This window comes from Panthera pardus, unplaced genomic scaffold (assembly GCF_024362965.1).
Source record: "Panthera pardus isolate Hobbes unplaced genomic scaffold, ASM2436296v1 HiC_scaffold_27, whole genome shotgun sequence".
NCBI classification, from domain to species: Eukaryota; Metazoa; Chordata; class Mammalia; order Carnivora; family Felidae; genus Panthera; species Panthera pardus.
In genome coordinates this window covers 115,334,978-115,360,706 of record NW_026526843.1, presented here as the reverse complement: position 1 = coordinate 115,360,706, position 25,729 = coordinate 115,334,978, and the positions used below count along the sequence as shown (strand labels likewise).

The 25,729-nt window shown below is 48.0% G+C and overlaps 2 long non-coding RNA genes across 2 annotated transcripts in view; one reads left to right on the top strand and one right to left on the bottom strand.

The window, feature by feature from the left end:
- LOC128773860 (uncharacterized) overlaps nucleotides 1-25,729 on the top strand; it is a 196,897-nt gene that overhangs the window by 30,283 nt on the left and 140,885 nt on the right. The window lies entirely within an intron of this gene.
- Nucleotides 8,051-13,316, bottom strand: LOC109248365 (uncharacterized). Its single transcript, XR_002072015.2, has 3 exons — nucleotides 13,049-13,316; nucleotides 9,436-9,586; nucleotides 8,051-8,642 (listed from the first exon to the last, which is right to left on the bottom strand). It is a non-coding gene; the product is annotated as an uncharacterized LOC109248365 (long non-coding RNA).

The following is a 25,729-nucleotide window of genomic DNA, read 5'->3' as shown; positions in this document are numbered from 1 at the left end:
CGTCCCAAGGGAACTTTATTGACATGAAGCCATGGACGCTGGGAGTGGGTCCGCTCACCAGGAAAAAGGGTAATCTCTTCTGTCCCTTAAGTGTCACATTTAGAAAAGCCTGGGTTGGCAGGAGAGATAGTTAGCTTCACCCCTCACTTCGGCCTCTTCGAGAATGTTCTTTTTTAACAACAAAAGAGTGCGCAGATCACATAGCACAGCAGGTCACAGGAGTCACCCTTGCCACGTTCTGTAGGCCGTTTCATAAAAGAGAAACAGCGATTTATTTTAAGAATAAATACAGAAAACCATTTTATCTACAAAGCAATTCCATCTGGACTGCAGCCAGCAAGGACTAGTCAGGCTCCTAGTAAGTGGTTAGTGGCACAAGCAGACTCGAACGCAAGAACTTCAATCACTTAGACGCATGTTTGATCCTCTGGAAGAAAGCTGAAGAAAATCCATGACCTAAATCTCTGAAGCCGGGTATTTCCAAGGAAACTACCCAACTTCCCAACTGTCTTAGATTTAACACAATTAACGAAATGCCTGACAGGCCCCACAGTTCTTTGTGTAATTAGATCGGTACCAGTAAAAGTCATCAGCCTCTGAGATTTATATCTTTTTCCAGCCAAGACCCCTTAGGCTTAGTAACACATCCAAGTGGAAAGAAGAGGAAATCAAAACCCAGAAAACAAACAAAAACAAACCAAACTACTGATGCAATTAAGAGCCTAGGATTTTTCCCGAAGGCAAACAGGGAATTCGCACCACCAGGGAGACTGTCGGCGACCTGCCTTTACTCTGCGTGGGCACGATTCATTCTTGATGTTTTAATAAACATGGGCGGGGAGCAGTAAAGTCCTTGTGTTTTAATAAAACGCAGGTCAGTATCATCGGCCTCATCTTACAGATAAAGAAACTGAGGTTCTGAGAGTCACCGGCAGTCTTGAAGTTGAGAAGACTGTAAGGCCAGGACCCAAACCTAGGACCTGGGACTCTGTGTTCTCTCCTTAACTGGTACACCTTAACGGGCCTCACCGGGGAAAGACTTCACATTATCATTTCACATAGAATTTTTATAATTTTTTTAAATGTTTATTTATTTTTGAGACAGAGAGCGTGAACAGGGGAGGGGCAGAGAGAGAGGGAGACACAGAACCCGAAGCGGGCTCCGAGCTGTCAGCACAGAGCCCGACGCGGGGCTCGAACCCACGAACTGTGAGATCATGACCTGAGCCAAAGTCGGACGCCTAACCAACTGAGCCACCCAGGCGCCCCTCACATATAGTTTTTAAAAAGTGGAGTTGGGGGCGGGCAATGAAACTATGACCCAAGCGTATCTAAGACAGCTCACTGGCATAGCAGGTCATGAAATGACTAGGGCATAGACGTGAACTAGTCAACTAAAACGCACATGGGACTGGCCCAGACACCATTGATGGCATCATCTGGAGAAACGTTGAAGCCTATCAAGAAACGATGGCAAGCAGAAAAGTGGTATGTCACACAGCGATCAATATCTTGTGTTCCTTCTCACATGAAGTAATGATTCCTACGTACGACATATTTCTTTGTTTTGGCAACGATTTGTAGGTTGAAAGAGAAAAACCCTACTCCATAGATTTTAAGATAAGCTTATGGAGAGGAGAACGGGAGTTGGAAGGTGGATGCCTAGCAGCTTGGAAGACAGGATCAGGATTGGAAAGAGATCAGAGGAAATTGAAAAAGGATTCATAGACGGGGGCACCTGGGTGGCTCAGTGGGTGAAGCGTCCGACTCTTGATCTCGGCTCAGGTCATGATCTCATGGTTCATGGGATCCTCACATCGGGTTCTGCCCTGGCAGCGCAGAGCCTGCTTGGGATTCTCTCTCTCTCCCTCTCTCTCTCTGCCCCTCCACTCGCACGCTCTCTCTCAAAATAAATAAAAATAAACTTAAAAAAAAAAAGGATTCAAAAAAGCATGCAACAAATACTTGTTGAGTGAGCAATCAAAATGCAAGGCAGTTCTTCTGGCAAAATGGAGGTAGAGAAGTAGGTCATAAAGCAAACGGTCCCTGGATCATAGTTACGGTTCCTTTGCTTCTGAAACAGAAACCAAACTATATCATAACAAGCAGAGATGTCCTCGGTAACACCAGCTCATCGAGTGGCTATCTGGTTAATGCTGAAATTCCCATGAGGTGGAGACCAGGAAAATGAGAATCAGAATGGTCACCTGCCTGTTGGGCACTCAGAGGCTAGCTCTTGACTGGCGCGTGAAAATGTACTCCTTTCGCGTGTTTCGGCTTTATTGAGGAGTAATTGACATATAGTGAACTGCATGTATTAAAAGTGTGTGATATGGTGAGTGTTGATTTACATGCACACCTGGTAAGATAATGAACGTATCCATCATCCCTAAAAGTTTCCTCGAGCCCGACTATAATCCCTCACCCTCTACCCTCATTGCCAGGCAACCACTGACCCGCTTTGTTCCTACTGATTGTATTTTATAGACTTCTTTTATAAAAAGGAAATCATACAATAGATCCCCTTTTGAGTCTGGCCTCTTTCACTCAGCGTAAGTATCTCCACAGCCATCGTGTTTCACCTGTCAATATTTCCTTTCTCTATTCCCTGGTAGGACCCTATTCCCTATGGTTTATCTTTCGAGGCTTAGTGATTACTTCCCTGGATAGATTATTCAGCTGACACATTCTTACCGCCTTTATTCTACGTTTTTGTTGTTTGACTCACCATAAATACCCACATCGATTTACTTCAAGATTTGCTTTTAAAGGTCTCAGGAGGATTCCATGCGAGCTCATTCATTCACTTGTTTAACTATGCAGCCAAGATTGAGCCTTTACTGGTGTTAAAAGAGAAACTGAGGCACATGAAAAACACAAGTTGATTTGAGCAAACATCGATGTGGCGGCGGGGGCAGCGCCGGGCCGGCTGTGGTGAGGGGCGCGTCGTGGACGGGGGTGCCGCTCAGGGAGAGATTATATAGAGAAAAGGCAGAAGCGAAGGAAGGAAATGATTGATTGGCTATCGCTTCAAGCCTAGTTGGCTGTTGGGGACTGGTTGTTTTGGGGTTTCAGCTCGCGAACCTTGAGGCATTTGCAGGCTTGCATTTGGGTTCGCTTACCTAGGCCTCCACGGTATTAGAGCCTCCTGGGCCTGCCGACCTCTTTATTCGGTACTGAAGAAGACAGATGTGAATCCCTCACAATCCAATGAGAGGAGATAGCCAAAGAGTTGAGATGCGGAGAGGAGATGCGAGCAAAGAGTTTGTAGTACGTTAGAAGCTAAGATGTGCCATTTAGAAAGAAGGGAGCAGGGTAAAGGGCCATCAGATGCCACGCTGAGGATGCGGCTCGACTCGGACCACCTCCCACGAATCCAACCGGACGTGGTCTCTGGTGGGCTTTTTCACGGTGTCCGCGCCACGAGACTGCACGGAAATCAGCCCCCAGGGGGGACTGCAAGCCAGGCTGCCGCGATGATGGCAGGAGTCAGCGAGGCGATCGTCCCATGCGGGGCTTCTGGGACCCCCCTGGAGGAGAAAAGCCGGGGAGTGGGAAACGAGGAGGGGGTGGGGGGGGGGGAGAGCATCATCCAGAAAGTCAAAGCTTGTCCCGTGATGGTGGCCCGTGTCTCCTTTCGGTTCCAGAGAGAAACCTGGACCCAGGAACGTGTGTGCGTGGCCGATGCCAAGCCCTCAGCTGTTTGGCGTGGGGCGGGGAGGGAACGAGGCAGAGCCGACTGCCAGTTGAGCCCAGCCGAGATGTCTTGCTCAAACGCTGAGGAAGCAGGGCCCCAAGTCCGTAACCGAAGAATGTTGGACGCTTCCCCAGCCGCACAAATGGTTTTGCATTTAAGCTTAGGTAGGTTTGAGGGAGGAGCGTGAGAGGGTTTCTGTGTAGCCGGAGGAAGAGAACCCTCTGGGCCTGACTTCGGCGCTTTCACGCCGGTGACACCTGGCGCCCGGCCAAGGCAGCCTGAACTTTCTGAGAAACTTCATTTCCTGTTCCCACTGCCTGTGCTGCCTGGAGGGTTGGGGTGACCGAGGCAGGGGAGTGGGCTGCGGGTTAGATGAAAAGCAGGGGGGGGTGGGACCTGTCTGCTCTGACATGGCTTGGCGATTCTCGCCGGGGCAACTGTAAAAATAAAACTTTGTGCTGCAGAAACTTGGTCCTTTCGGCGGCGAACTTCACTCGTCAGGGTCTTAAGAGGCTTTGGGGAAGACGAAGTTTCGGGTTTTGTTTTGCTTTAGAGCCATTTAGAACAAAACTACTGACTCAAAGCTCAGCGCCGGCCTTACCGCCAACCTAGTTCGAGCCTTGCGTTCAGAGGCACTGGGTGACAGTGGCGGTCGGGGGCGCTGGGGGGATGCGAACAGGATCCACGCACGTCTCCTGACCCCAAACAGAGTGCGGGTTCCCCCACGGATGGTAGGAAAGTGCAATTCCAAATACCAGGCCTTGGCGAGTTTTGCGGGACGTTAAGTTGTATCTCACAAGCCGACTTAAAAAAAAAAAAGGTGCGCCGACCCGTCCAGAGCTTCTAATAGGGCCGTGCAAATTTCACTTCCCGGTGAAATTAATCACTCTTGGTGTAGAGAGGCCTTTAGAACTGCGCCAGTTCCTGCTTGAGGTTCCGGACCGAAAAACAAAACAGGGCCGCGGGGTGATGGGAAAGGGACTGTTGGTATGCTCTTCGGCTTCCTGGCTAATTACGAGGCCTTCATGACATTCAAAGGAAACTTGCCTCCCTCGGTGATCTGCAGAGAAGGAAGGGCGGCAGTAGGTGAGCCAAAGAAAAGACAGGGCCCTCCAGTGAAATGCAGAGCAAGACCAATCGGGCCCAATAAATTGAACCTGCAGCGGGGCGGCGGGGGAAGCATCTTAATTTATAAAGGCAATAGATACCCCAGTAATTTGGAAAACCAGCACAGGCGGAAATCAGGTGGGACCAAGAGGTCTGAAACCAATCATAGCTGGTTTTCTCATCTCAAGGACGTGTTACTGCAAACCATTTCGCAAACAAGAGGCCAATAGAAGGAATCGTGGTCTCTTCCTTAAGGTCCATAGCAAACACACACACAGGACACACGAACCATGCGTGTGCGAGGAATTAGGAAACAAGACAAGAACAGATAGAGACGATAAAGCTTTTTAACACTGAACGGCAACTGAAAATGTTCTCTGATAATATTCCTTAAGAAAAAGGTCAACATGATATTTTGTTTTGCCCATTAGGACTATGCTTGATGAATTTTGCTCCTGTGGTTAAAATGATATTAATTCAAGATTTCCGACGTCTCCTTGGAGAGCATCTGGTTGCTGGTCAGGACCAATTAGGCTTGATCGTTTCTACAGTTTGGTTTATATCAAATATCAGTCTTGGCATTCTACGGGCTGAATCTTTTTACTCCCCAGTGCTTTGAACTGTGTTCCACTCTCAGCCTGCCCTGACATTGCTGAATGAATGACTTCGGCAGCTTCCGATCTTCTCTTCTTGAAATTTCCTGAGTGTTTCATTATGGCCATTCAATAGCTATCCAGTCCCTTCCGAGCGCTGTTCATTAGATTCCTCCCATTTCTGCCTCTTCCCCCTTTCTCACCTCCAGTTTTCTCTGTAGCTTTCTCACCTCCAGTTTTCTCTGTAGGGTGCTTTGGCACGCTAGATGGCTTTCTTTACACAGGATTAAGATGGGTTCCAGGAATGTCCTAGGCAACAATTTCTGGATGTTCAAGTCCATTAAAATAGGGGTCAAGGTGTTATGAAGGCAAAGAAGGTTCACCATGACGATAAGTTGAGTGAAAAGAACACCCGGTTGGGGGACCGGTTGCTTTCAGATGTCTTTAAAGATACCTTAATTTCTCTTTTAGAAATTCTTTACTTTTAGAAATGATTCACCTGGATGGCTCAGGTGGTTAAGCATCTGGCTCTTGATTTCAGCTCAGGTCATAATCTCGGCTCAGGGCCTGATCTCGCAGTTCATGGGTTCGAGCCCTGCTTCAGGCTCTGTGCTGTGGCTCCTGCTTGGGATTCCCTCTCTCGCCCTCTCTCTCTGCCCCTCCCCCACTTGTGGGGGCATGTGTGCACTCTCTCTCTCAAAATAAATAAACATAAAAAAAAAAAAAAAGAAGTGGTTCACAAGCCTTCGTTGGGCTTGAGGACCAGGGAGGAGGGCCCGCCACAGGCTCGGGGCATTTAATTGGGTCCTGTCCTACTTCATTCACTCCCACAGAGCATTACACGATGCTCTAGTGAACCTACCAAGTCGAAGGCTTGCTCGGCAAATGGCTTGCAGGGGATTGGAGCAGGGCCGAATGTTCTGGGAGACGTGCTCTGTGTCTTTCGGCGACTCAGGCTTGCTTCCCCCTGACACTGAGTTCACCCTCGTGTGACCTGCGTGACGTCAGGAAGGAACAAAGATCAGGCAGCCACAATCAAGGCCATCCAGAGCGTACTCTGTTATTACCGGTCTCCTTCATACCTGGTCGTCACCTGCTCTTTCACTGCAGGAGCCCCCCACAGGTGCTGACCCCCCGCCCATGCCTTTCCTCTCCTGCTTTCCAGATGGACCCCAGGGCCACGAGCCTCTGGCCGCCAGTGGTACCCTGTGTCTTCAGTCGGGCAGAAAGGAACAACCCACACGCGGCCCCTTAGCTACAGACTTAGGCCTGTCTCCTCTGCCAGAAAATTCCTGCAAAGCCTTTCCCCCTCTTTAGACTAGAAATGCTGACGATGGATTTGACTCTATCCGGGACTTTCCTACTCCACTGGGCCCAGTGTCTGCCTAAAATGGTGGGCTGGGAAATGTGAGGGTCCCCGGCCTCAGAGATCAGGGACGATGGTGTCTCCGGCTCTTTCTCCACCTCTGTATGCTGCACCTGGGCCTGCTTCCTCATTGTCCGCTCTGGGTCCCTACCCCTCTGACCGCCCTGCTGGCTCGTCCCAGACAATTCTCTCCGCCCCAACATGGCCTCCTGCCTTAGGCACATTGGCGTCTCCACCCACAGGGCCCGGCTGGCTTGGCAGCCATCTTTGCCCTTGAAGTCAGCACGCCTTCGTACCCGAGAGGCCTCAGTAGCCCGCGGGGAATCCCCGAGTCCTGACACTAAACACCACCAGCTATCCTCATTTCCCCACCGCCCACTGGGCACCCTAATTAGCCAATGAGACATCTTGGGCAACTTTGAACCAGAATTGCCTCAGGGTTCCCTCTCGTTCAAGCTCTGGATCCATACAACTTGCAAACCCCGTAATCAGACGCGCGCGCACACACACACACACACACACACACACCAGCTAGTGATCTTCAGCTAAGAATTCAATGCTATCTCGATTTTCTTTAAAAGAATGCCAAATCAAGGAAACGTTCTCCCTCACAAAGCAGGATGAGATGGCAGGTGTGGACAAATGAGGGTCCCAGAACTACTCCTTGTCAGGCACGACCATCTGGAAATGAACCGAAAAGGATTCTCCGGTGTTCCGCAGGCTCCAAGCATTCTTTTAAGAACGCCGAGCGTTCAAGTCACAAAACCCTGAAGGAGCTCTTGTACGCTCTCAGACGGGGCGGTTTGCCCCTTTTCCCAGCTGGGGTGTTTGTGAGATGTCTCTCAAAAAGAAACAACTCAGTACGCAAATCTCTGGGCCTCGGTGAAGCGAGGAAGTCTATTTGAGGCGCCTCTGGGCTGAGGAAGCCCCAAGACATTTTTCACATGGGTTTTGTTAACTAACCAGAGCGTTGAGGGCCAATATGGACACTTCAAATTTTTTTTTTCCCCCACTAGAGGTTATCTGCGAAGACCACAGGAAATGTTTAAGCAAATTCAAAGGCTATTTCTCAAGAGTTATTAGGATAAGTATAGTAATTTAGAGACTCGGTTTCTAACAACAGGAGGCCTGACTCCTCCCACCCCAACTCGCGCTCCACTCAGTTATGTGACCTAACAAATAATCAAAATGCTTGTCAACAGATGTCGGACTGATTTTTTTTTTTTTAATGTCTTTTATTTTATTTTTTGAGAGACAGAGACAGAGCACGAGCAGGGGAGGGGCAGAGAGAGAGAAAAAGAGAGGGGGAGACAGAATCCAAAGCAGGCTCCAATCTGTCAGCACAGAGCCCGATGAAGGGCCCGAACCCACACCCGTGAGACCTCCACCTGAGCCCAAGTCGGACGCTTAAGCTGAGCCACCCCTATATTTGCCCCTATATTTGCAATTTTTCATAACATGTCAGAAAAACAAACTTAGCACTCAGTGTGAAAGCGTCCAGAAGTCTAAGATGTGGCTTTTGGTCCAAAGACTTGGGAGCATCCCCACCCTGTAGCCTGAAGGAGCCATTTTGGCTCTGCCGGCCCAGCGGACGTTGCTGACTGAGCCGACCGGGCTGGTGGCGCAGGGATGGGGGTTTCCGCCACCCAATATCCTCTAGCTGTTTCACTGTTTTGTGTTCCCTTACGTGTCAGCGTTTTCTCCAACTTTTAGACGCTTGGCCACCCTTTTTGCCCGAACTCGGGCTCTGGCATCATCAGGCTCCACACAAGCGTTTATCTGCTTCGAAAGTGTCCCCCCTTCCTCTCCTCTGTGCCAACTTGAGGAGGGCTCTTCTCAGTGGCCTGTCCTGGAGTCTTTCCAACTATATCGGAAGTCCCTGGAGGGCAAGAACAGGATCTTGGCGGGTCTCCCCCCCCCCCCCCCCCCCCCCGCAGCACGGACCACCATAGCCGGCCCTCGGTGGCCGTGTGCAAATGCTGCCTTTGTCCGCACGTGAGTCAACGCCACATCTGCTCAGAGCGGAGTTCCCCACGCTGCTGTGGCCCAGAACCCCTCGGGGAGCCCCACAGCACACGGCTGCCTGCGTCCTTACCCACCGGGTTCCTGGGGGGCCGCAGCGGGAGGCGGCCTGGGCCTCAGGATGTGGGCCTCTCCCCAGGGATGGGCCCGTGCAGGCGGCACCCGGAGCCCCTGGGGCTGCAGGCTCTACTGGGTGGTTTCACTTTCCCGTACTCTCTTTCATTTGGTTCTCAGGACGATCTGGCAGGTCTCGGGGGCAGACGCCGATCATCTAAGTCACCGGTTCTCGACTGGGGCCCGTCTCGGCCTCCAGGGGACATCCGGCAGGGTCTGGAGGCTGCTTCAGTTGTCACACTTGGGGGCGGGGGCCTCCAGTGGGTAGCGGTCAGGGAGACCGCTAAACACGCCACAGTGCACAGGTCAACCCCCCCCGCACACACACACCACACACACACACGGAATTATCTGTCCCTAAATGTCAACAGGGCTGAGACTGAGGCCCCCTCCCCCTCCCCACCATCTGTGGCAACCGTCTGCTTAGCTTGGGCTTCTTAGTCAAAGTAATTTCTTTGTAGCCACCTCCCACCCCCCACCCCCCACCCCCGCCCCCACCACAGGCTGTGCCCCCGCCCCCCCGGTGAATCAGACACCTGCATGGCAGTTGATTCCAAAGTGCATCAGAGACAACTGTTGATGATGCGGGTGGGGTTGTCTGCAATGAGTGAGGAGGCGGGCGTCTGATGAGTGTCCCCTCTGGCCCGGGGCCCTTGACACGCGGGCCGTCTGCTTCCGGCGACAATCCTGAGAGAGATTCTAAATCAGAAACTAAGCTCCTCACAGAAGGTCGCGCATCCAATAAAGGGCTCGAGCTCCTAGTCTCATGTTAAAGACAGCAGGCTGCCTCAGATCCTGAATGGACCCGGGTTGTTTTTATGTAAACTGAATAGTCTCCCGTGTTTCACAAAACCCCTTGGAGACACTTGGGCCTAAAACATGCGCTACCTTCCTCGCTCTTGAGAGAAGCTGAGGTGTCATCCACACGTAATCGTTACTTAGCAAGGCACACGGATGAACTTTCCTCGAAATCCCACCCTCCTCCACCCCACCAGGAAGCATAAAATGCCTTGTAAGGCAAAGTAGCAATCACTTCTGCCTTGTCAGAGCCACGGTTTAACCGTGTTGTCCCGCATAATTGCAGTGACTGCGTGGACAGCAGCTCCTGAATAATCTATGATAGGTCAATTTCCACAGTGTCGAATGTCACCGATAAAATAGAAGCCACGTACTTAGCGTGGTACAGCCAGACCTAGCACAGTTCCTGGCCTAAGGTTTATGCCCACACATGTTGGCTGAGCGAACCACAAGGCTCGTCCAAATAAATCAGGATACGAAGCAACACGTTCAATTGATTTGCAGAACGGAAACTCTAGAGAGTTTTTGCTTGAGATTGATGCCTTCTCCAGTAGTAGCCAAAGGCGATAGCTGGCTTTCGTTTCATTGTCAGGGCACAAATAGACATTTCACTATTTCTTTTCTTTTCCTTTTTATTTTTTATTTTTATATTTTTTAGTGTTTAGTTATTTTTGAGAGAGAGAGAGAGAGAGCGAGCGTGTGAGAGCATGAGCAGGAGAGGGGCAGAGAGAGAGGGAGACACAGAATCCGAAGCAGGCTCCAGGCTCCGAGCTGTCGGCACAGAGCCGGATGCTGGGCTCCAACTCAGGAACCGTTGAGATCACGACCTGAGCCAAAGTCGGATGTTTAACTGACTGAGCCACCCAGGCGCCCTCCCCCCCCCTACCCCCGTTTATTTTCTCAGGGACCCTTGTGCACTATTGGTGGGAGTGTAGATTGGTACAGCCATCATGGATGACACTCTGGGGATTGCTCAAAAAATTAAAAAATAGAGCTACTGTATGATCCGGCGATCCCACTTGGGGGGATCTGTGTCCAAAGGAAATGAAATCAGGATCTCAAAGACTTACGTGTACCCCCACGTTCGTTGTACCACTAACACACACACACACACACACACACACACACAGAGGAATATGATTCAGTCTTTAAAAAAAAAAAAAAGCAAACCCTGCTCCATTTGGGACAACATGGATGAACCTGGAAGACATTACGCTACGTGAGATAAACCAGACACAGACAAATGCTACATGAAATCACTTCTGTGCGGAATCTGCAGGAGTGGCACTCACTGAAGCAGAAAACAGACTGGCTGCCTGGGGCTGTGGGGGGAAATGGGGAGGTGTTGAACAACACGTACAAGGTTTCAGGTCTGTGGGATGAGTACGTTCTGGGGATGTAACGTATGGCACGGTGACCGGAGTCAGTAATACTGTATTGTATACTTATAATTTGCCGTGTGGATCCTAAGTGTCCTCAGTAGGAAACAGAACAAGAACAATGGTCATTAGGCGAGGTGATGGACGTGTTAATTAGCTTGACCGTAGCAATCATTTCCCAATGTGAATAGACACCAAAAACAAGATGTGGCGTACCTTAAATATACATAATTTTTGTCAATTATAAAGCTAGAAAAACAAAAAGAACAGCCAAATCAGAAGGCTGATTTCCCCCTAAGATTAATCACGCATCTTGAAATATTACAAGGTTATTTTTCATCCTTATATCGGAATCTAAGAACGCCACCAAATATTATATTTTATGGATAAATATAATTCCAATACATCCGCATTTCTTGTTGGCAGACATTAGTTACGTCTTTCTTTAAAAAGAGGGATACACAGTTTAAGACAGGAAATGTTTTCCACGACGAGGTTTTTTTTTTAAGAGAACTTCTTGTGGTTTTAGTAACATCTGATGACAAATATGCCCAGCAGTGACTTCTCCATTAGGTACAGAACTAAGGACCCATGAAATGATTTCGATTTCTTTGAAAAATCGGAAGGGAAAAAACTAATATGATCCAGCCTGGACTGGACTCCCCATCAAAGCAACATAGTCCTAAAATCTAACTTTGAACATATACATACATATTTTGGTAGAGGAAGGGCTCTTTGAAGGGAGAAGCACCTACAGCCCATGAAAGTTCTGTCTGGTGGTCCTGTCACCTGTCTCCATTCCACTACTCGACTCTTCTCAAAGAAGTGGTTTTTCTCCTTAGCTTCTGATTTCCATTTTTCAGAGAGCTTCATTCAGTCATCCAAACGCCTTTCTGAGTCCTTCAACGGAAAGACACTTTTTACATCCAGGGGATGACAAGGGACCGATTCAGGGAGCCGGGGAAGGGGCAGGCCCTGTGTGAAGCGACCGGCTTGCAGGTCAAAGGTGGGGGGTCATAGATGACTCCAAGATTGTCAGCTTTGGGATTGGGGCAGATGAAGGCACAGTCATCCAAGTTATCTCAGGGAAATAATCAGGAGAGAGGGGATGCCTGACAGGTCTCGTGGAGAACGACACTGGCGGGGGCTCGGGCTGACCTTGGCAGTGGTACAGACCTTGATGCGACAGGCAGAGGCAGGAGGATAGGCTGGAGGACGGGGTCCAGGATTTTAAGAGTTATGGAGAGGTCAGTAAATTCAAAGACCTCATGGGAGTCCAGAATGTTGAGGCTTGGATGGCCACCCCCAGCCTTGACCACGAGAAGGGCACCTTGGTAGTTTGTGAAGCCCCGTGTGGGGAAGTCAGAATGCAGCGGATAAAGATCGAGAGGCAGAGAGGGAAAGAGAGAGCTCCTCCCTCGAGGGCCGCCACGTTTTAGAATGCGAGTTGACGTGAAGAAGTCAGTGCGAGGGAGAAAGAGCATGCTGGTATTTTCGCTGCTCTTGTGTCGCTCAGAAAGATGCCTCACTGGTCAGAGAGAATGAAGGATAATCATCTAGATCAGGGGTCACCAAACTGTGGCTCACAGGCCAAATGCAGCCCGCTGCCACCTGTTTGTAAATAAAGTTTTATTGGCACCCAGCTATGCCCGTTCATTTTCGTATTGTCTAGACTGGAGTCGTTGCAACAGAGACTGGCCAGAAAAAAGGACCCTTTTATTTACTATCAGGCCCTTTACAGAAAGTTTTTCGGCCCCTGTTCTAGGTCAACTTCCTCGACGTAAAGATGAAGAAACAGATACTCCGTTATATTTCTATACGCATTTGCTGTCGTGTTCTGACAAATCAGTCATCGCCTCCTGGGATGGCTAATTATCTAGTACATCCCTGCTCACGGACCGAATTTCTCCTCTCATCAAGGCGGATTCTCCTCCCCGTTCTAGCTACAAACCCAAACGAAAGCTAGACGCACCTCCATCTCGTTTCAGGAATGTCTGTCGGGCACCTGATGGCTTAGCCTCATCGCTGCTTCTGAAAACATGGACATTTAGGTGAAAAGGAAATACTTTTGTTTCTACCTCCAGCCTTTACTGTGAATCAAAGCTCATGGTCCGGTTTGCAGTTCACAAGAAAGGGCGAGGTCGCCAGAAAATCAAAAATCACACAGCTTCCTGTTTTTGAAGATGTATTTCGACAATGTCACTGAGGGCTTCAAAGACAAAAAGGGCTGTTTGCCAGAGCCGGACGAGCTCCAAGTGTCTTCGTGTGCCTTATTGTTTATGCTCAGGGGTCAGAGCACCGCCCCCATTGTGGTCTGTCTGCTTCCCACCCCTGCGAGTGTTTTGTTATGCCATTAAGGTTCTTGCTGAAACTTAAATGAAACTTCCCTGATTCCTCTTTGTTGATCCAAGCAACTCATGACAGATAAATGCGAAATGACGTGCAACACTAGGGTAGGTTTTGAAGTTGCAATTGGACAAAGATGGTGGAACGATAGTTTAGAGAACGAAAAGAGTACTGATTTTTGCCATTAATATTTATATATCTTGGCATCAAAATCCCTCGCATTCCCTCCATTTGAATCTGGAAAGGTGCCTCTTAGCAGCGCGATAATGGGCTCCCTGCACCCTCTTCCTCCCTGCTCATTCTCACATGTCCCCCACACCAATTTTCTTTTTAAGTTTATTTATTCGTTTTTGAGAGAGAAAGAGGATAAGGAGAGAGAGAGAGAGAGAGAGAGAGAGAGAATCCCAAGCAGGTTCTGCACCGTCAGTGTGGAGCCGGATGCGGGACCGGAACTCACGAACCGTGAGATCATGACCTGAACTGAAATCAAGAGTTGGAGGCTTAATCGACTGAGCCACCTAGGCGCCCCTCCCCCACACCTGTTTTAAATGATGGCCCTGGGCCTGCATAGCCTCTGTCATCCAGCTCCAAGGCCAAAGCTGCACTCCCAGACTACCTAGCATGTTGTTGTCATACAGCTTCAGCTCTGGACTGGTTGAAAAGTCTCCCGAGGAAAGTTGATTTTGTTTATATCTTCTAGTACAGAATTACATACAGGGCAGCCGTGGAAGAATCAGGTCTGCTGACTCAAGGGCTCCAGAGAGTCCTGTCCTTCATGTGAATTCAAACTGCTAAAGCAACTTCTACATTGACCGACTGTCCTGAGCTTTGGGTCCAGATTCACGTGGCTATCATAGACTCGAATGGTTCGACCTCTGGCCACCACAGTTCAAGAATAGACTCCGGGAGAAATTAAGAGTTTCTGGGGTCTTCTCAGGATGTGGGGACGGTAGGCCTGGAGTGCCTTAAAAGTTTCCCATAGGAGCCATTTTGGATATGACAACCATGTTGTCTGAATTTAAATTTGAAAGGCACGAACACGTATCCATAGACATGGACGAACATCCGTAAAGTGCTACTGTCTCTGAGCCTAGTTGGCTTTTTAGGCTACGTGGCATTTCTGCAATTTGTCACTGTCAAGTCTCCTACTCGAGAAGCATTTTCTCGGGCCTGGTCATCCCTGTCTAAGCTGACTATCAAGGTCTGTCCACCTCAGAAATGAGACGCTGGGGCCTAACTTACTCTGCAGCCTGGTGACATATCTGAAAGTCCTTGAATCGAAATGGCCCGGCTGCCATAGTTCTGGCGATCACGCCCCTCGTACCTTGCTAAATGTCCACCAGCCAGAATATGGATAATCAGATATGGGCCCCTGATGACATTTTGGCTAAGAAGACTTTTCTGCATTTACCTACGGCCGTCCCCAAGATGGTTTTTCAAAAGGTACCTTATTTGGAGAGCTTTGCCGTCTTCTCTTTGATGTAAAATAATTGAGGACTAGTCATTCAGACATCATCAGTGTTTAGTATCGAGCCACCTCTGAATCACCAGTTTATTCTGTTCAGATTTCAGGTGAGTCAGGATTCACGAACCCGGACGAGTTAATCAACACAGAAGGAACAGAGACACAGAGGTCATCTTTGGCCGTTAGTGTTCACCATGTCAATGACTGAGATGATCTTAAAACACCATAAAAACCCAGAGGTGATAGCTTAGTCCCATAACATCAGAATTACGAAGCACTTCAAATCAGTGTTGCTCTAAATCAGCGCAGTCCGTTCACCACGCTAATTACAAGTAACGCTAATTTGGACGAGTTTCCTGAATAGTCCACAGATTTAAATCAGTGTTTTCTTTCTAGTACAATCCGAGCATTTTTGACCTTTAGAAAAACAATTCTAAAAATAACATGGACTCGGGATGGGTAAGCCAGCCACAGTTTACCTTTTCTCGGTCGCTATTCCTCGCAGGGATAACGCTACCTTATATGAGCTTCCAGGAGAGTTTTTACGCCACTTATAAATAGGCCCATTAACTCCTCAGCAACCTTGTGAGCGGAAACATACCAACTGATAAAATAGGCTGGCGCTGCACATCTGCCCCGGACAACCCCGGATACCTCGGGCATCCTTGTGTATTATTACGTGTACATTTGCCTTATCCCATGGTTGCGCGGTAGCCCATCGTATGGCGATAGCCTATTTTAACCAGTTCCCTTCTGGTGGCTGTTTATGTTGATTCTGGCTTTTTTTCCTTGGCTGGTATAAACGTGGGATTTTTACGTCATCGTTCGGCTGTGCAAATTCGTAGCCAACGATAAACGCCTGGATCAACTAGAGTGTACCTTAAAACCTTGTGGTCTGTTTGCACGTTTCGTCGCTGGCATAAAAGCCCGTGCTGGTGTTTAGGAAGGTAAGGCACGTGTGTTAGCAGAGGCATCATGGGGATGGTTTAGAACAGAGCCTTTGCTCACTCTCTCTGCGACAGGCCGTGAGCTGACTAGTAGGCGTTTTGTATTTCTAGCCCTCCGTGCAAACTGCATGCTGGTTACACCGCGTGTTATGCCCGGCCTTGATCATGGGGGGGCTCTTCACATACACACTGAACTTTGAGGGTGAGGATGGAACACGGAGAAGACAAGATAAATGCTTAAGATTGCGATTTAGAAAACTGTGAATTTGCCTGGGGACTAATAAGCCTTTTACTAGTACTACAAATACTCATGCAAGTTTTTGCCCTAAATTATTTATTATTCCTTAGAACTCAGGCTATTCTAAGTATCCCTCGGATGGTCGCTCTACAATGACACAGGCCGTCAAGATTGTTGTTTATAAAATATAGAATCCAGGGGCGCCCAGGTGGCTCAGTCGGTTGAGCGTCCGACTTCGGCTCAGGTCCTGATCTCGCGGTTCATGGGTTCAAGCCCTGCGTCGGGCTCTGTGCTGACAGCTCAGAGCCTGGAGCCTGCTTCGGATTCTGTCTCTCTCTCTCTCTCTCTCTCTGCCCCTCCTCCACTCACGCTCCGTCTCTCTCTCCTTTGGAAAGAAACACTTAAAAAAATAAAATAAAATATGGAATCCAGCTCTGCGTAACGCAAGCCAAAAGGAATTGAGGAGGACCTGGCTGCTTCATATAATCACCAGAAAAAGGAGAGATCAGACTCAGAGAAAAAGGAAGAACTGACAGTGGGCCTCATGACCAAGCACAAGGCCAAAATCACACTCTGCTTTGGTCAGGGCCTCACCTCCAGCACCGCTACTCCTGGCCTCCCCCGCTCCCTCCAACCTTTAAGGGCCCAACTCCACCACCGAGAATAATCTCGTGCCAGCCTCCGTCATGATGCCCAGTCATTACTGGGGCTTTCTGATTGGCTGAGTGTAGGTCATGCGTTCGAGTCCCGGTCTCGGTGTGACAGCCTTAGGCTTTCCCCTTGGGAGATCTCCCACCGAGAGCCACACACTGGGCAACTGGTCCTAACTAAGAAGCCCAATGCTCCATAGCCCAAAAAATGAGAAATGAGAACTGATCGCCGCCGTGAGGTCTTGACTTGAGGAATGACAGAATTTGTTCATGATTCTCTATCGGCCCCTCGTCACCTCATCTCACCTCCATCCCTTGGTATGTGTTGTAATTGGTTTTGGATGATTCTCAGCAGTAACAACAATAATAACCCTTCACAGTCAACCTAGCGCTTGTGGTTTTCTGAATGCTTTTCCGTGTAGGATGGCATTTAATTAATTACCTTCATGTGGTAGGGATAACTCCCCCCACCCCCCAGCCCCGTCATGTTTACTTCTTTTGACATACCTTGTTTTTCAAACCCTCTCCCTACCCAAACACCGAGCGCGCCGTTCCTGCTTGCTTTCTCGGCAACGTTCAAAGCTCCACATCAGTCACTGGACTGAAGACTTTGCTTTTGTCCCCTGCCCGTCCCTTTGCTGCTTGCCACCACACATCACCCAGCCAGCCGGCGGCAACCCCCCCCCTGCTCAATCCCAAGTGTTTATGCATACATTACCCATTGCCCTCAGTGGAAATGAGGTCCCAGGCTTTGAGTGAGACGGCAACGGCCACGTCCCGCCCATATTGGCATGATTTGTATTACTCAGTATTCCAGAAATGTGCAAATAGCACATTACTTTCTGGTGTTTGCTATTTTGCACATCTCTTCTGTGGATTTGTTCCTTTGTGACCAAATGCCGAAGTGGGATTAAAACTACTTCAGGGAGTTCTATGAAAACTTGCACTAATTCAGCCGTGTGTTTTATTGGAAAAACAGAGGAGCTCTCTGGGCCTCGTCTGACATGCTAAACGTTGGGCCGGACGATTTCTGATCTCTTCTTCAACTGTAATCGTCTATTCCGTGGCCGAAAGTAGGGGCTGACAGAGAAGGGGGCTTAAGGCAACATTTTATTTATATATATAAATATGTATATATTTATATATGCATATTTATATATTATAACATATATAATATATAAATATATATATTTATATTTAATTATAACATATAACATATATATTATAATACATATTTTATATAATCATATTATATATTATATATATTTTATATAATTATATATTATACAATATATATTATACAATATATTTTATATAATTATATATTATACAATATATATTATACAATATATATTTTATATACTTATATATATTTTATATAATTATATATATTATAAATATATATAATATATTTATATATTTATATATTTATTTATATATTATATATAAAATATATATTATTTTATAAATTTTTATATAAATTTTATAAATTATTATATAAATTATATATTTTATAAAATATATATTTATACATTATTTATGTATTTTATATATTTATATATTATAGTATATATTATATAATATATTTTATATAATTATATATGTTATAAATATATATTATATATTTATATATTTATAAAATTTATATATTTATATATAAATAAATATATTTATAAAATTTATATATTTATATATAAATAAATATATTTATATATTTTATATATATATATATATATATATATATATATATATATATATATATATATATATATATATATATCAATCACTGGCTTTATCCGAAAGTGAGAATTCTAATTGAGCATCTTGGAGTAGCTTGAAGATAGATAAGTTCACTGATACGCATTAAGTTCAATACTGTCCGCTACTTTAAGACCTTAATACACCATTCTTGTTTTGGGGAGCTCCTGCCTTATTAAAATATAATAGTAATTAGGATCTTCAGGTGTGATAACAGTGTCGTTGGTTATGTTTTTATAAAGTCTTTATCTTTTAGAGCAGGTTTCTCCCATCAACCCTATTGACATTTGGGGGTCATTCTTTGTTAGGGTGGGGGATGCTATCCTGTCCATCATAGGATGTTTATTCCTGAGCTAAGAACCTCCTGACTTAAAGCACGGTGTTCAATTGACCGTACTCTATCAAAGGGATCGAATCATCCCTTCAGGTTCATCTTTTGTGCTATTGATGTGTGAAAGACTAACAAAAACTCTGTCCCTTTTGAGATACTTGTTATTTGTGTTTTTAACCCCATCTCCCAGACGGCCCACAGATCTTTTCTGGTGTCATTTCAAATCGGGAAGTGAATCTGGTTAACTATCTTTGCTGCCAGGGTTTTCTTGTCAGATGATGTTATAAGAAATTCAAATACTCCATGTTTTTTTTTATGTTTATTTATTTATTGAAAGAAAGAGAGAGCAGGGGAGGGTCAGAGGGAGAAGGAGAGAGAATCCCATGCAGGCTCCACGCTGTCAGCACAGAGCCCAATGTGGGACTTGAACTCGCGAACCACGTGAGATCATGATCTGAGCCGAAATCAAGAGATGGTCGCTTAACCGACTAAGCTACCCAGGTGCCCCTCAAATACGTCACATTTCTGTGTTCTTTATTCTTTGATGTTTTTCTTTTCAGCAACCAAATTATTCTGCCTTTTGTACAAACACTGCTCCCAATCCAGACAAAGCCTTCTCACTCTCTTCCAAGGGTGGCCCAACCAGCATATGCTTTGGTTTGCCCGCGCTGTGCCCTCTGTAAATGGTATTATGTCTCGGATCATAGTCCCCAACCGTACGAATTAAAACTGTAGTTTCTTGGGCGCTGGGTGGCTCAGTCTGTTAAGCATCCGACTTCGGCTCAGGTCATGATCTCCCGGTTCGTGACTTTGAGCCCCGCGTCGGGCTCTGTGCTGACAGCTCGGAGCCCGGAGCCTGCTTCGGATTCTGTGTCGCCCTCTCTGCCCCTCCCCCACTCGTGCTCTGTCTCTCTGTCTCTGCCTGTCTCTCTCTCTCTCAAAAATAAACATGAAAAACATTTTTTAAAAAACCAAACTGCAGTTTCCTGGCTGAACCCCAGATCTTCTGAATCTGAATTTCTGACAGTGGGGCCCAGGAAAGTGGATTCTTACCAAGCATCCCAAGGGGTTCTGGTGCTCCTGAAGTTGGGGACCTGTGGCCCTGCTACCTTAAACCCAGGGCCTGCCCGCCGCCCCCATAGCGAGTTTGTCAGCACCCTCACTTTCTGTCTTAGCTACCCAGGAGGCTCCCTTCCCAGATATGCATCCTGCATGGTGTCAGCAAGTTGTTTTCCAAGGAAGATAAACTCTTGATGTGAGCTTCGTGGTGAGGGGAGGATAAAGCTGTTTTTATCTGAAGTTGAGAGGTTGTATCTTGAGCCTTAGACAGAAAACAGACAGGATGAGTCAGCCAAGGAAAAGATGAAAAGGTCCAGCCTGAGCAGATAGAGACAACCTTGAGTCTGACAACGTGAAACCGTGCTCTTGGCTCAATAAATAGTTGCAGCACGAAAGCATTGATTTACTGATAAGGACCCGGAGAGACTGGCCACTTGGATTATCTCTCTGTGCACAGTGTCTAACTCCGAGAGTCCGCCCATTAGAGCAAAGTGGCTTGTGTCTCCTCCAGGGTGACTGGGCTGCAGCCCTTACTCAGATCTGATTGTGCTTGCTTTACCCATGATTCCAAGAAGGTTGGTCATTGGATTGCTCACTCCGCTGAAAACGGGAAGGAGCTGATTAGAAGCAATTTGCAGGAACAAAGGGAACGTGTGGACACGGGCTCCGTGACAGCCGCCAGAACGGACAGAACTTAGAATACTGGAAAGTTTGGCCAGATGGAACTCATCGTTCCATGATTATGACATACAGGTTAGGTGGGAATGGAATGATAGCTTTAAAAGTTGAGTATTCCCCGGGGTGTCTGGGTCGCTCAGTGGTTAGGCGTCTGACTTCAGCTCAGGTCACGATCTCGCGGTTCGTGAGTTCGAGCCCCGCGTCGGGCTCTGTGCTGACAGCTGGGAGCCTGGCGCCTGCTTCGGATTCTGTGTCTCCCTCTCTCCTTGCCCCTCCCTTGCCCGCACTCTGTCTGTCTCTCTCTCTCTCTCTCAAAAGTAAATAAACATTAAAAAAAATTTTTTTAAGTTGAGTACTCCCAACTTAAAGACTACTGTAAGAATCTAATCCTTAAAAAAAAAAAAAAAAAAAGGCCATTGCTGATGAAGTATAATGTTAACTACTTAGGGGTGGGGTAGGGATAATGAAAGGTAGAAAGGCCGTACACAGGTCAAGGAGCGATCCAGGGTCTGGGACTAGATCTTAAACAGGTCTCCTTGAATTCATAGATTGTGTTTTATAAAAGGAAAAGGACAGTTGAAAAACCTACACTGAGCTTCTCTCTTCCATTTGATTGACCTACATTTCTTTGAGCTTCGGCTGATTACCAAAGCATCACATTAGCAAAATGCTTCCCGCTAGCGTATGGACGTTGACGCTAGAAATGCAATACTCAAGTAATTAGAATCAGTGTTCCCTACGCAAATATAAGTGATAGCTCAGAAAGTTCTCTGCATACAAGGAAGAAATAAATCAAGTTCTGGCATAGCTCTGTAAATATTCGCTGATGTCACACAATTCCAGCAATGCCGTCACAAGATCCACGATGTAAATGTGCAAGTTCTAAACTACAATGGAATACTCTTATGTCTACTTGGGTAACCCTTGTATTTGAGGTTATGTTAAGAGAATAAACTTAGTGTTTGTAGTTAGCCACGGAAATCAGCTAAATAGTTCAGGCGATGCCGTTGTGTTAGATGGTGTCGGGCATCTATGTGACTGTCGTCTCGAGGGGGGAGATATGCAAAGAAGAACACATGGTGATGAGGGTCGGGGAGATTGTTAGCCAGCACCAGCCAGCTGGGCTTCTATTTTAAATCTCAAATAGGAATTGGAAAAATTGATCTCGTGTTGAGAAACATCTTTTGCCCGAACTCTGAAGAGGCGTGGAAACGTCTCTGCTTTTGGGTTCCTCTGTGTCCTGAGGCATCTTGTCCTCTCACCGTGGGCAAGATTCGAAGCTGCCTTGGGTCCCAGTCTCTCTCCATTGATACAGTGTGACTATACTGTTCACCACAGCACAGCACCCCCCCCCCCCCCTGCTCGCCCTGCCAAGGTTCATGATACTGACAAATGACCCTCAAACTCCAAACGTGGTTTCTGGAAGGACCGAACACATTCGAATGGAGGACCGGGGTCTTGGGTCAGGAAGAAATGTTGATTAGGCAGGGCTGTGCTCATTTGATAGCTAGAGAAACGGGTCAGAGCGGCTAGGTGGCTTCCCCACCTCTTGTCGTGTATTGTCTCTGGTGCGTAATGACAGTCGGGCCACGTTCCTCTCGGTTCTGGGAGTTCCTTCAAGGCAGGAGGTGTATCTTAATCATCTTGATGTCCCTCTACCCTAGCAGAGTGCCGGGAGCACAGCAGATGTTTGCTGTTTGTTAAATAAGTTGCCAAAGCAAGTCAGAAAAGGAGTGTCCCTGGTAATGGGACTCCCAGCCAGCCCTCCTTTCATTAAGCCTCAGCTCTGTAAACGTTCTTGACAAATATGTCAGTTCAGAACATTCTGGACTCGCTGAGGGATTTGTCCCAGCAGCATCTCCCTGGAGCGAGATGTTTAAATTCCTTCGCTGAAGGTCCTGGCTGCATCGTCCCATATGCCTTGGCCAACTCCGTGCACACATGATCCGTTTCCTTGGGGCTCCTTCCCCCAGCCGTGGGTCCCCTGAGGACTGCGCCTGTGTCACTGGAAGCCAGCACAATGCCCGGTGCCTACTAGCGCTGGGGCGAGCGTATGTTAACGTTGTTTAACACGTGTCAACCACGAACCATGCACTAGGCTCCTTCCCAAAGGGCTACGACTGATGACCTCCTTCAGTCTGCACGGTGGCACTCCTACTGTGTTTCCAGTTTTACCAATGTAGAAACAGGACAGAGAAATGTGCAACCTCATCCAACCGAGGTCACACGGGTAGTAATGATGAGAATTAAGAGAAGCCGAGATCGGAACCCAGGGAACCTGGCTCCAGGGCTGACCATACCAGCAATTTCCAAAGCTCCGGTCTCAGGACCCGCCTGCGTCTCCTAATTTATCGAGGACCTCAAAGAGCCTTCCTTTGTGGGGGCCAAATCTCTCAAAGTTTACTCTTGTAGCAATTCAACTGGAGAAACTTAAAAATGCTTAATCATGACTCTAAGTGTAGCCATCATGTGTTGAACACGATATATTTTTTATTAAAAAAAAAAAAAAACCTATACTTTCCTAAACACATCCACAAGAGAATGAGCGAGAACAAGTATGGGTTGGGGGGTGCGGGTCACAGAGATGAAGGTCTGCCTTCCAGGTTCTGGGGTCTCATAAAGCCCCTTCACTCCCCCTGTGCCTTCCTGCCTTTGTCCCCTGTGCTCCTGCTGTGCCCGCTCCCTGGCCCCCGTCGTCCACCTGCGGGAGGCTTCCGGCCGGTCGGACTGGACGGCGCGGCCACCTCGTCCGGACCCTCGGAGTCCCCCCGGGAGGGCCCTGCTGCGGCCCTCGCCACCCTCCTCGCTCCTCTCTACCCCCGTGGGCCTCGCCCGGGGCAGGGATTTGAAGTGTTGCCCCCTTCCCACCTGCAGCGTTGAGGGCAGAACCGTGGCAACGTTCCGGGGACCCCGGGGGGCGCGGAGCAGGAAAAACTGGGCCTGAGGATGCAGGGAGGCCCCCTGGAGGAGAGGGGTTGGACCTGATCTGAAGGCCGAGGAGAACAGTTGGAACCCGGGCAGGGACATGGCCTGGAGGAAGGAGGAAGAGGGCACGGATGTGGGAGGGTCGTTGGTAGAGGCTGCTGGGAGTGGAGAAGACTAGAGAGGCCCGATGTCCGCTGCATACAGCAGGCGCTTGGATGGGGGGAGCCCATCGGGTCTCACCCGGTGCGAGTTGCGGAACCACTGGGAACACTGATTCCGGGCTTGGCACAAGCTGTCACTCAGGCCTTTCGGGCGAGACCAAAATGCTTCTCTTGAGCAGCGGCCAACAGAGGTCACGTTCAGGAGCCTCCTGATCCCCCAGGAGCCAGGAGACTGGTCCTGGAGGAGCAAGGTCTCCTGCAGAAGAAAGCTCACGGCCACTGGCAGGGTCAGTGAATCTGTTGATGAGGATGCAGGCCATAGCCGTGATACAGATACAAGCGAGGTTGGGGCGCCTGGGGGGCTCAGCCAGTTGAGCGTCCAACTTCGGCTCAGGTCATGATCTCACAGCTCATGGGTTCGAGCCCCGCGTCGGCCTCTGTGCTGACAGCTCAGCCTGGAGCCTGCTTCCAATTCTGTGTCTCCCCCGCTCTCTGCCCCTCCCCCACTAGTGTTTTGTCTCTCTGTCTCTCAAAAGTGAATTAAAAAGTTAAAAAGAAAATTAAAAAAAAAATACAAGAGGCTGCACGACTAAGGAGCGGAGTGCTTAAGGGGGCAAGGCTTTAGGTTTAGTCCACGGCAAGAAATCTCTTTTCCTTCTTGTGCCTCAGCTGGCCCCGTGGCTGGTTTTTGTTGCTCTGCAGAGAGGCAAATCCGAGAGAGAACGGCTCGCGGACATTCTTTCCCGACAGGTATCACGTTTCAAAAAGCCTAGAAACATCTTCGCCTTGATCTGTTTATTCCAGGCATTCCAGTTCACGCCGCTGAATGAATTCTTTCATTCAAACTTAGCACCGTTGCAAAATCATTACTAGGATTACGGTGGTGCTCGTTGGGAGAGTTTGAAGGCACGGAGACAAAGAAAGAAGCAGGCAACATATCCCCTCTCTTATAATTCCAAACACCCAGACTCTTGTCCCCGCACGGTGGTCCCCACGAAGTCTGTTGTCAATTCCTTCTGTGCCTGTACGCACGTGCTCTCCGACCTATCAAGAGGCGGGGTCCCTCCCCTTGAATCTGGGCTGGTGTCCCGAATTCCTTTGGCCATTAGAAGTCTGTAGAAGTGATGCCGAGCCAGTTCTACGCCTGGACTTTAAGAGGCCTGGCAGCTTTCACTTTCCCTCGGGAAACCAGCTCCCATGTCAAAAGTCTGACTACGTAGAGCCTCCGCGCTGTGAGGAATCCCAAGCTAATGGTGAGTAGAGGCCCACGTAGAGGAAGAACCAAGACAGCTGGCACGTGAGAAAAGCCTTCTAGGACATTCCAGCCTACCTGGCCACCAGGGCAGTGCAGTGCAACGAGTGACCTCAGCTGACATCACATGGAACAGAAAGCCACCCAGATAAGAACAGTTACTCACCGAATCATGACCAATCATAAACAATTATTGATTTATGACACTAAATGTTTTGGTTTGTTGTTGGGCAGCCAGCAGTAACAGAAACACCCCATGGTGTTTTGGAATCTTCTCAGTATCTATTTTCAAAGCATTTTCAGCAGAGTCAGACTCCTATAATAACAACAGTTGGTTTTTAGTGCTTTTGTTTTACATGGTAGCACACGCCTTTTCTCTCGTTACCAAAAGTGCAAGGACTATGTTTAATGAATACACACTATTCAGTTGTAGGGAGGTGTTATCATCTGGGCCAATTATTAAAAAAAATTTTTTTTTAATGTTTGTTTATTTTTGAGGAAGAGAGAGACAGAGTGCGAGCAAGGAAGGGGAAGAGAGAGGGGGAGACAGAATCCCAAGCAGGCTCCAGGCTTTGAGCTGTCGGCACAGAGCCCGACGCGGGGCTCGAACCCACGGACTGTGAGATCATGACCTGAGCCGAAGTCGGACGCTTAACTGACTGAGCCACCCAGGTGTCCCTCACGTAGGCCAATTAGATCCCCGCCCCCCTCCCCGCCCCCCAGCCGGCTCCCAGGAAGATAAAATTGAGACAAAGTGATTCTGGTCAATGTTTGCAAGTCGGATGGCCACATTTGGACACTGTGCAAACGGAAAGAGGAAATCAGTTACAGAGAGAAAAAAGA